Consider the following 12,578-nt stretch of genomic DNA (forward strand, 5'->3'; position numbering starts at 1 on the left):
GGAGTTTCAATGATTTTCTTACTCAGCTGGCCCACTTGTGCCTCCAGATTCCTAATGAAGGACCTTGTTTCACTCATGAAACTTAAAGTGGCCTTTGACAGATCAGAGACTAAGTTTGCCAAATTAGAGGGGCTCTGTTCAGAATCCTCTGTCTGTTGCTGAGAAGATGATGGAAAAGGCTTGTTATTACTGAGCCTATTTCTTCCACCATTATTAAAGCCTTGTTGAGGCTTTTGTTGATCCTTCCATGAGAAATTTGGATGATTTCTCCATGATGAGTTATAGGTGTTTCCATAAGGTTCACTTATGTAATTAACCTCTGCCATTGCAGGGTTTTCAGGATCATAAGCTTCTTCAGAAGCTGCCTCTTTAGTACTGTTGGATGCATTTTACCATCCATTCAGACTTTGAGAGATCATGTTGACTTGCTGAGTCAACACTTTGTTCTGAGCCAATATGGCATTCAGAGCATCAATTTAAAGAACTCCCTTCCTCTGAGGTGTCCCATTATTCACGGAATTCCTCTCAGAAGTGTACATGAATTGGTTATTTGCAACCATGTCAATAAGTTCTTGAGCTTCTGCAGGTGTTTTCTTTAGGTGAATGGATCCACCTGCAGAATGGTCCAATGACATTTTCGAAAATTCAGATAGACCATAATAGAATATATCTAATATGGTCCATTCTGAAAACATGTCAGATGGACACCTTTTGGTCAGCTGCTTGTATCTTTCCCAAGCTTCATAGAGGGATTCACCATCTTTTTGCTTGAAGGTCTGAACATCCACTCTAAGCTTGCTCAGCTTTTGAGGAGGAAGCATGTTCTAGCTCTGTCTCTTACAGCAAAAGGGAAAAGCATGAGCCTGTAGACTTCAGGATCTACTCCATTTGTCTTAACAGTCTCACAAATCTGCAAGGACTCAGTTAAAAATTGGTAAGGATCTTCAGATAGAAGTCCATAAAACTTGCAGTTCTGTTGCACTAAAGCAACTAGTTGAGGCTTAAGCTCAAAATTGTTGGCTCCAATGGCAGGAATGGAGATGCTTCTTCCATCAAATTTGGACGTTGGTTTTGTGAAGTCACCAAGCATTCTCTTTGCATTATTGTTGTTGGGTTCGGCTGCCATCTCCTTCTCTTGTTCGAATATTTCAGAAAGGTTACCTCTGCATTGTTGTAATTTAGCTTCTCTTAGTTTCCTCTTCAGAGTCCTTTCAGGTTCTGGATCGGCTTCAACAAGAGTGTCTTTTTCCTTATTCCTGCTCATATAGGGAGGAAGAGAACAAGAAAAGAAAGAGGAATCCTCTATGTCACAGTAAAGAGGATCCTTATTGTTAGTAGAAGAATAAAGCGAAGAAGAGTGAAGAAGAATGGGTAAGAATAGAGGTGGTGATCTGAGATGAAGAGAGATGAAGAGAAGTGTTAGTGAATAATTAAATAAATAGAAGGAGAAGAGGGATCGAATTTCGAAAATAATTTTGAAAAAGTGGTTAGTGATTTTCGAAAATTAAAGATAAGATATGATTAAAATTAAAATTTAAAAGAAATTTTGAAAAAGAGAGAGGTATTTTTGAAAATTAGAGACGGATAGGTAGTTAGTTGGTTTTGAAAAAGATAGAAATAAACAAAAAGTCAAATAGTTAGTTTGAAAAAGATATTAAAATTAAATTTGAAAAGATAAGAAGATAAGAAGTTAGATAAGATATACGAATAAGATTTTTAGGAAAAAGATATTTTGAAAAAGATTTAATTTTTTTAAAATTTAAAATTAATTACTTTACTAACAAGAAACTACAAGATAAGATTCTAGAATTTAAAGATTGAATCTTTCTTAACAAGAAAGTAACAAACTTCAAATTTTTGAATCAATCACATTAATTGTTAGTGTAGTTTCGAAAATATGATATAAAGATAAGAAAAATATTTTGAAAATATTTTGAAAAAGATTTTTGGAGTTTTCGAAAAAAAGGAAAAATGGAAAAAATATGATTTTTGAAAAAGATTTTGAAAAGATAGGATTTTTTTTTAAAATTGAAAATTTGACTTAACTTGTAAGAAACAACTAATTTTAAAAATTTTTGACCAAGTCAACCTAAAATTTCGAAAATTTGGAGGGAAATAAGGAAAAGATAATTTTTTTATTTTTGAATTTTTTAATGAGGAGAGAGAAAAACACAAACATGACTCAAAACATAAAAATTTTGGATCAAAACACAAGATGCATGCAAGAACACAATGAATGTCAAGATGAACACCAAGAACACTTTGAAGATCATGATGAACATCAAGAACATAATTTTGAAAAATTTTTGATGCAAAGAAAACATGCAAGACACCAAACTTAGAAATCTTTAATGCATGGATTCTAACAAACGAAAAATGCATATGAAAAACAACAAAAGATGCAAAACAAGAAAACATCAAGATCAAACAAGAAGACTTACCAAGAACAATTTGAAGATCATGAAGAACACTATGAATGCATGGAATTTTCGGAAAATGCAAGAAGAACTTTTAAAGCATGCAATTGACACCAAACTTAAAAATTGACTCAAGACTCAAACAAGAAACACAAAATATTTTTGGTTTTTATGATTTTATGAATTTTTTGTATTTTTATTATTTTTTTCGAAAATTATATTTTTGAAAAACAAAAATAAAGAGAAAAATTTTTGAAAGATTTTTGAAAACTTTTTGAAAGGAAAATAGAAAGAAAATTACCTAATCTGAGCAACAAGATGAACCGTCAGTTGTCCATACTCGAACAATCCCCGGCAACGGTGCCAAAAACTTGGTGCACGAAATTGTGATCATCAATGTTGTATTCTTTATTGTTGTATGGAATAATTATAATGGCTCTTTGCTATATGTGGACACAACTCCGTTCAACAAACCAGCAAGTGTACTGGGTCGTCCAAGTAATAAACCTTACGTGAGTAAGGGTCGATCCCACAGAGATTGTTGGTATGAAGCAAGCTATGGTCATCCTGTAAATCTCAGTCAGGCGGATTATAATTAATTATGGATTTTCGAATAATAATAAATAATAAGTAGGAAATAAAGATAAATAACATAGGATAGAAATACTTATGTAAATTAATGGTGGGAATTTCAGATAAGTGTATGGAGATACTGTGCCCTTTCTTTTTCTACTTTCCTACTTCTTCCTTCAATCGTTCTTACTCTTTTCCATAGCAAGCTGTATGTAGGGCATCACCGTTGTCAATGGCTACATCCCATCTTCTCAGTGAAAAAGGTCCAAATGCTCTGTCACAGCACGGCTAATCATCTGTCGGTTCTCAATTAGGTTGGAGTAGAATCCCTTGATTCTTTTGCGTCTGTCACCAACGCCCAGCCTTCAGGAGTTTGAAGCTTGTCACAGTCATTCAATTCCAGAATCCTACTCGGAATACCACAGACAAGGTTAGACCTTCCGGATTCCCATGAATGCCACCATCAATTCTAGCTTATACCACGAAGATTCTGTTTAAGAAATCCAAGAGATATGCGCCCGGCCTAAGGTAGAACGGAAGTGGTTGTCAACCACGTGCGTTCATAGGTGAGAATGATGATGAGTGTCACGGATCATCACATTCATCAAGTTGAAGTGCAACGAATATCTTAGAATAGGAATAAAGAGAATTGAATAGAAACAGTAGTAATTGCATTAAAACTTGAGGTACAGCAGAGCTCCACACCCTTAATCTATGGTGTGTAGAAACTCCACTGTTGAAAATACATAAGTGAAAGGTCCAAGCATGGCCGAATGGCCAGTCCCCAAAACGTGATCAATAGTCTCCTAAGATGAAGAATAAAACAAAACTGAGACCAAAGATGTCTAATACAATAGTAAATTATCCTATTTATACTAGACTAGCTACTAGGGTTTACATGAGTAAGTAATTGATGCATAAATCCACTTCCGGGGCCCACTTGGTGTGTGTTTGGGCTGAGCTTGATCTATCCACGAGCTGAGGCTTCTTTTGGAGTTGAACGCTAAGTTGTAACGTGTTTTGGGCGTTCAACTCCGGGTCGTGACGTGTTTCTGGCGTTTTACTCCAGACAGCAGCATGGAACTGGCGTTGAGCGCCAGTTTATGTCGTCAATTCCCAAATAAAGTATGGACTATTATATATTGCGGGAAAGCTCTGGATGTATACTTTCCAACGCCGTTGAGAGCGCGCCATTTGGAGTTCTGTAGCTCCAGAAAATCCATTTCGAGTACAGGGAGGTCAGATTCCAACAGCATCAGCAGTCCTTTGTCAGCCTCCTATCAGAGTTTTGCTCAAGTCCCTCAATTTCAGCCAGAAATTACCTGAAATCACAGAAAAACACAAAAACTCATAGTAAAATCCAGAAATGTGAATTTAACATAAAAACTAATGAAAACATCCCTAAAAGTAGCTTGAACTTACTAAAAACTACCTAAAAACAATGCCAAAAAGTGTATAAATTATCCGCTCATCAACTAGCAGGTCATGATTACTACTACTTTCTGGATGGATATTTAGGTTATAATCAAATTGCAGTAGATCCCCAGGATCAAGAGAAAATAGCATTCACATGTCCATCTGGAGTATTTGCATACAGAAGGATCCCATTTGGTCTGTGCAATACACCTGCGACCTTTCAAAGGTGCATGCTCTCTATTTTCTCTGATATGGTGGAAAAATTTCTGGAAGTCTTCATGGATGACTTTTCAGTATATGGAGACTCATTCAGCTCATGTCTTGACCATCTAGCACTTGTTCTAAAGAGGTGCCAAGAGACTAACCTGGTTTTAAACTAGGAGAAATGTCACTTTATGGTGACTGAAAGAATTGTCCTTGGGCACAAAATTTCGAATAAGGGAATAGAGGTGGATTAAGCTAAGGTAGATGTAATTGAAAAATTACCACCACCTGCCAATGTTAAGGCAATCAGAAGCTTTCTGGGGATGCAGGATTCTACAGGAGGTTTATAAAAGATTTTTCAAAAATTGCAAAACCTCTGAGTAATCTGCTAGCTATTGACACACCATTTATCTTTAATAAGGAGTGTCTGCAGGCGTTTGAGACTCTGAAAGCTAAGCTGGTCACAACACCAGTCATCTCTGCACCAGACTGGACATTACCATTTGAACTAATGTGTGATGCCAGTGACCATGCCATTGGTGCAGTGTTGGGACAAAGGCATGACAAGCTTCTGCACATCATTTATTATGCCAGTTGTGTTTTAAATGACGCACAGAAGAACTACACAACCACAAAAAAAGAGTTACTTGCAGTGGTTTACGCCATTGACAAGTTCAGATCTTATTTAGTAGGATCAAAAGTGATTGTGTACGCTGACCATGCTGCTCTTAAATATCTACTGACAAAGCAGGATTCAAAACCCAGGCTCATAAGATGGGTGTTGCTTCTGCAAGAGTTTGATATAGAAATAAGAGACAGAAAAGGGACAGAGAATCAAGTGGCAGATCACCTGTCCCGAATAGATCCAGTAGAAGGGGCGTCCCTCCCTCTTACTGAGATCTCTGAAAACTTTATGGATAAGCAACTCTTTGCCATCCAGGAAGTACCATGGTTTGCAGACATTGCAAATTATAAGGCTGTGAGATTCATACCCAAAGAGTATAGTCGGCAGCAATCAAAAAAATTGATCTCAGATGCAAAGTACTATCTTTGGGATGAACCATATCTCTTCAAGAGATATGCAGACGGAGTAATCCGTAGATGTGTGCCTAAAGAAGAAGCACAAAAGATCCTCTAGCATTGCCACGGATCACAGTATGGAGGACATTTTGGAAGTGAGCGAACAGCCACAAGAGTTCTCCAATGTGGCTTCTACTGGCCTACTCTCTATAAAGACTCCTGAGAGTTTGTATGTAATTGTGACAGTTGCCAAAGATCTAGCAATCTGCCTCACGGTTATGCCATGCCTCAACAAGGGATCTTGGAGATTGAGTTGTTTGATGTATGGGGTATTGACTTCATGGGGCCATTCCCACCATCATACTCAAACACTTATATTCTGGTAGTAGTGGATTATGTATCCAAATGGGTGGAGGCTGTTGCAACACCCACTAATGATACTAAGACAGTGCTGAAATTCCTCCAGAAACACATCTTCAACAGATTTGGTGTCCCTAGAGTACAAATCAGTAATGGGGGTGTTCATTTCTGCAATAAACAGCTTTACTCTGCTATGGTTCGATATGGAGTTAGCCACAGGGTGACAACTCCATATCATCCACAGACAAATGGGCAAGCTGAAGTCTCTAATAGAGAACTTAAAAGAATCCTGGAACGGACTGTCACACAAAGTAACAAAAAAAACATTAAGATAATTATTAAAAATCAAGTTATTGAATATTTGAAATGAATCCCGAAATTCCAAACTACCCGTTATCCAATAAAGACCTAAAATACCTAATAATAAACCAAAATCCCCTACACAATTAGTTACAAATGCCTTTTGACAAGCATTTGCTGCAATAGGACGTGTAAACTAAAAACCCATTAATAGATAAGAACACATTCTAACTAATTCCCAAAAAATATAAATTTGGATCAAATTTGAACTAGTAACTAATCCCAACATTAAAGCATTAAAAAAACTCATAGAAGCAAAAAATCTCAAATATCCTTGATCGTGAGACATATAATTATCACTATAAATAAGAACCAAAATGCCAATAGTAGTGATTAATATTAACATAATAAGGGTAAGTGAATCGATCAAGTAACCAAATTCTAAAGAAAGATCATTATTTATAGTCCAAGACCACACATAATGATAGATGAAACTCTTATTATTATTTATTTGATCGATCGACAGATTAACCGTAGAAGGGATTGGGCAAGAAGCTTGGATGATGCTCTGTGGGCATATAGAATAGCATTCAAGACTTCTATAGGGAGCTCTCCATACCAGCTTATGTATGGAAAAACCTGTCACTTTCCAGTGGAACTGGAACACAAGGCCTACTGGGAAACCAGATTCCTAAACCTTGATGCCAAGTTAGCTGGAGAAAAACGATTGCTCCAGTTAAATAAGCTAGAGGAATTCAGACTCAATGCTTTCGAAAATGCAAAAATTTACAAAGAGAAAGCAAAAAGATGGCATGATAAGAAGCTGTCATCCAGAGTCTTTGAGCCAGGGCAGAAAGTTCTGCTGTTTAACTCTAGGCTCAGATTATTCCCCAGAAAGTTGAAATCCCGGTGGAGAGGACCATATGTGATTACAGGTGTGTCACCATATGGATATGTAGAGCTTCAGGATAATGACTCTAACAAAAAATTTATTGTTAATGGACAGAGAGTCAAACATTATCTTGGAAGAAATTTTGAGCAAGAATACTCAAAACTGAGACTTGATTAAAGCTCAATAATAGTCCAGCTAAAGACAATAAAGAAGCGCTTGCTGGGAGGTAACCCAGCCATTAACAAAGCTTATTTGTTAATTAAATGATAATTTTACAGGTTCGTATTAATTATCTTCGAGGTAAAGTAGCAATTGCATAAGTTCACAGAGTTACAGAAGGATTCAGAGGATAAAACAGCAAAAAGAAGCTCACTGGTGCGAAAACGCCAGTAAAAGCTGTTTTGGGAGTTAAACGCTCAAAAGAAGCATCTACTGGGCGTTTAACGCCAGTAGGGATAGCCATTTGGGCGTTAAACGCCAGAATGGATACCATTCTGGGCGTTTAACGCCAGGATTGTGGGGAGAAGGTAACTTCGTTTTCACTTCAATTTTTTTCCATTTTTCATGTTTCAATTCATGATTTCTTGCATAAACATGTTACAAACTCTCATCTTTCAACTTCAATTTCGAAAATTTTTAATCCTAAACATATTTCTTAATTTTTCTTCAATATCTTTTCAAACCTTTTTCAAAACTCATTTATCTTTTTGAATTCTTTTCAAATCTTTTTAAATGTTTATCTCAAATCTTTTCAATCTCATCATATCTTCTTTTCAAAATTCAGATTTATCTTTTTCAAATATTTTTCATATCTTTTCAATTTTAAATTACATCTTTTTTCTATCATACTTATCTTTTACAAATCATATCTTCTATCCTATCTTTTTCAAAAATTTTCGAAAACCACCCCCTTCCCTTTAAATCCGCGTTCGGCCTCCCTCCTCTTCTCCACAATTCGAACTTGGCTCTCCCTCTATCCCTCTCCTTTCCTTTCTTTTGCTTGAGGACAAGCAAACCTCTATGTTTGGTGTGTTTATCCGTGATCACTAAGCCAATACCCACTAAGATCATGGCTCCTAAGGGAAAACAAACCACTCCAAGAGGCAAGAAAGAGAATATTCTAAAACCACTTTGAAATCAAGGGAAGTTCTTAACCAAAGAACATTCAGACCATTACTACAAAATAATGGGTCTAAGGTCAGTGATCCCAGAAGTTAAATTTGATCTGAAAGAAGACGAATATCCGGAGATCCAAGAGCAAATTCGAAACAGGAGCTGGGAAATCCTAGCTAATCCTGAAACAAAGGTGGGAAGAAACATGGTTTAGGAATTCTACTCTAATCTGTGGCAAACAGACAGGCAGAGAATAGCTGGAACCGCCTTCTATGACTATTGAACTCTGGTAAGAGGGAAGATTGTTCACCTCTAACCTGACAAAATAAGAGAGATCTTCAAGCTGCCTCAATCGCAAGATGACCCAGACTCCTTTAATATGGGAATGATGAGAACAAATAAGAGCTTGGACAACATTCTCGAGGACATATGCCTCCCTGGAACCAAGTGGACAACCAACACAAAGGGTGTCCCAAACCAACTCAAGAGAGGAGATCTCAAACCAATCGCCAGAGGCTGGCTAGACTTCATTGGGCGTTCTATACAGCCCACTAGCAACTGCTCTGAAGTACCATCAAAAGAGCAGTAATGATCCATTGCATTATGTTGGGAAAAGAAGTGGAAGTTCATCAGCTGATCTCTTGTGAACTTTACACAATTGCAAATAAGAACTCCAAAGATGCCAAATTGGCTTATCCAAGCTTAATCTCTATGCTATGTAAAGATGCTGGAGTAAAGATGGGAGTAAATGAGTATATCTCAGTTGAGCAACCAATCACCAAAAAGTCAATGGAAGGACAACAAGTGCAGGACGACCCCATCAAGAGGAAAGCACAGGAGTTCCTCTCGGAAATCCCTCAAATTGAATACTGGGAGCGTCTTGAAGCTTCTATTACCAAGTTGCAAGAAGCTATGGACCAACTAAAGGAAGAACAACAAAATCAAAATAGTATGCTTTGCAAACTGCTTAGGGAACAAGAAGAGCAAGGGCGTGAACTGAAGCAACTGAAGCGTCAGAAGCTATCTCTTGAAGGGCCAAGCACCCGACAGACTAAAGGAGCATCCACCTCCCAAAATAAAGGTTGTTGAGTCGTAATCTTAGCATAAACTCTGTGATAATTGTTCTTATTAATAATTTACCTTAGAAGTTATATATAAGTAGTAGTAATTAGTATCTTTATTTTGATTTTATCTCCAATTAAGCTATAATTCATTTTTCTCATCATCATCAAACATGAATAAAATAGCAGATTTTTAGAATAAGGAGGCAATATTTTTTTTCGAGTTTTTAATAAGGAAAATTCTAATTATTTATATGTGGTGGCAATACTTTTTGTCTTCTGAATGAATGCCTGAATAGTGCATAATTTTGATAGTGGAGTTTATGAATGTTAAATCTGTTGGCTCTTGAAGGAATTATGAACAAGAGAAATGTTATTGATGATCTGAAAAATCATGAAATTAATTCTTGAAGCAAGAAAAAGCAGTGAAAAACAAAGCTTGCGAAAAAAAAGCAAAGCAAGCAAAAAAAGCCAATAAACCCTTAAACCAAAAGGCAAGGGCAAAAAGGATCCAAGGCTTTGAGCATCAATGGAAAGGAGGGCCTAAATAAATAAAATCCTGGCCTAAGCGGCTAAATCAAGCTGTCCCTAACCATGTGCTTGTGTCATGAAGGTCCAAGTGAAAAGCTTGAGACTGAGTGGTTAAAGTCGTGATCCAAAGCAAAAGAGTGTGCTTAAGAACTCTAGACACCTCTAATTGGGGACTTTAGCAAAGTTAAGTCACAATCTGAAAAGGTTCACCCAGTTATGTGTTTGTGGCATTTATGTATCCGGTGGTAATACTGGAAAACAAAGTACTTAGGGCCACGACCAAGACTCATAAAATAGCTGTGTTCAAGAATCAACATACTAAACTAGGAAAATCAATAATACTATATGAATTCTAAGTTCCTATGGATGCCAATCATTCTGAATTTCAAAGGATAAAGTGAGATGCCAAAACTGTTCGGAAGCAAAAAGCTACTAGTCCCGCTCATCTAATTAGAATCTGAGCTTCACTTAAAACTCTGAGATATTATTGCTTCTTGATTTCTTTTTATCCTATTTTATTTATCTAGTTGCTTGGGGACAAACAACAGTTTAAGTTTGGTGTTGTGATGAACGGATATTTTATACGCTTTTTGGGGATAATTTCATGTAGTTTCTAGTATATTTTAGTTAGTTTTTAGTATATTTTTATTAGTTTTTAGGCAAAATTCATATTTCTGGACTTTACTATGAGTTTGTGTGTTTTTTTGTGATTTTAGGTATTTTCTGGCTGAAATTGAGGGTGCTGAGCAAAAATCTGATTCAGGCTGAAAAAGAACTGCTGATGCTGTTGGATTCTGACCTCCCTGCACTTGGAAGGGATTTTTGGATCTACAAGAGTCCAATTGGCGCGCACTCAATTGGGTTGGAAAGTAGACATCCAGCGCTTTCCAGAAATATATAATAGTCCATACTTTTCTCGAAGATAAATGACGTAAATTGGCGTTTAACGTCAGTTCCATATTTCATTTTGGCGTTAAATGCCAGAAACAGGTTGCGAATTGGAGTTAAACGCCCAAAACAGGTTACAACCTAACGTTTAACTCCAAAAACAGCCTAGGCACGTGAAAAGCTCAAATCTCAGCCCCAGCACACACCAAGTAGGCCCCAGAAGTGGATTTCTGCACTATCTATCTCAGTTTACTCATTTTCTGTAAACCTAGGTTACTAGTTTAGTATTTAAACAACTTTTAGAGATTTATTTTGTATCTCATGACATTTTTAGATCTAAACTTTGTACTTTTTGATGGAATGAGTCTCTAAACTCCATTGTTGGTGGTGAGGAGCTCTGCTGTGTCTCGATGAATTAATGCAATTACTTCTGTTTTTCATTCAAACACGCTTGTTTCTATCTAAGATATTCATTCGCACTTCAATATGATGAATGTGATGATCCGTGACACTAATCACCATTCTTAACCTATGAACGCGTGCCTGACAACCACCTCCGTTCTACATTAGATTGAATGAGTACCTCTTGGATTCCTTAATCAGAGTCTTCGTGGTATAAGCTAGAATCCATTGGCAGCATTCTTGAGAATCCGGAAAGTCTAAACCTTGTATGTGGTATTCCGAGTAGGATTCAAGGATTGAATGACTGTGACGAGCTTCAAACTTACAAGGGTTGGGCGTAGTGACAGACGCAAAAGGATCAATGGATCCTATTCCAGCATGAGTGAGAACCGACAGATGATTAGCCGTGTGGTGACAGCACACCTGGACCATTTTCACTGAGAGGACAGATGGTAGCCATTGACAACGGTGATCCACCAACACACAGCCTGTCATAGGGGGAACCTTGCGTGCGTAAAGATGAAGACAAGGGGAAAGCATAGATTCAGAAGACAAAGCATCTCCAAAACTCAAACATATTCTCCATTACTGCATAACAAGTATTATTTAATCCATGCTTTTTATTTACTACCAATCAAACTGAGATTTATTATTATCCTGACTAAGAGTTACAAGATAACCATAGCTTGCTTCAAGCCAACAATCTCCGTGGGATTCGACCCTTACTCACGTAAGGTATTACTTGGACGACCCAGTGCACTTGCTAGTTAGTGGTACGAATTGTGAAAAGTGTGATATTAATTGTGCGTACCAGGCGTGCCACGCTAGTTCAACTTTCTAGAGGCAAGAAGAAGAGGGAGAAGGCCTGGGTGTGCCAGTTGGGCTCAAAGGCATAGCACGCCAGGGATGCTAATGAAGGAGAGCGTGCCACTCACGCCAAGCCAGAATAAGAGGAAGGCATGGCACGCCACTGAAGTGCCAGCCACACGCCTGCTAGGAGATCATGTTTATTGAGTTTCTTTTCCCTCCAAATTGTAATTTTCTTTTCACTTTTGTATTTCCTTTATTTTCAGAGTTGGTAGTAGTATAAATAACCCCAAAAAAGTACTGAGAAGGGGGGTTAAGTAGCCAGGAAGCTAAGTGTGGAATAGAGCTTTTAGATCTAATTTTACTTTATCATCTTCTTCATCTTGAATACTTTTCTCTGAGCTATGAGTAGCTAAATTCCCTCTCATTGAGAGAGGGAGCTCTGTTGTACTTGATGGATTAATGATAGCAAATTTTTTCTTCTCTTCATCTTCTCTTTGATTTGCTAGAAGGAATTTCGTTCTTCATGCCTAGTGTTCAATTATCTTGGAAAAGAAATTGAATGCAAAATGGGTTTCATCGGAACCTTGGAAA

Source organism: Arachis hypogaea, chromosome 2, assembly GCF_003086295.3.
Source record: "Arachis hypogaea cultivar Tifrunner chromosome 2, arahy.Tifrunner.gnm2.J5K5, whole genome shotgun sequence".
Lineage (NCBI taxonomy): Eukaryota > Viridiplantae > Streptophyta > Magnoliopsida > Fabales > Fabaceae > Arachis > Arachis hypogaea.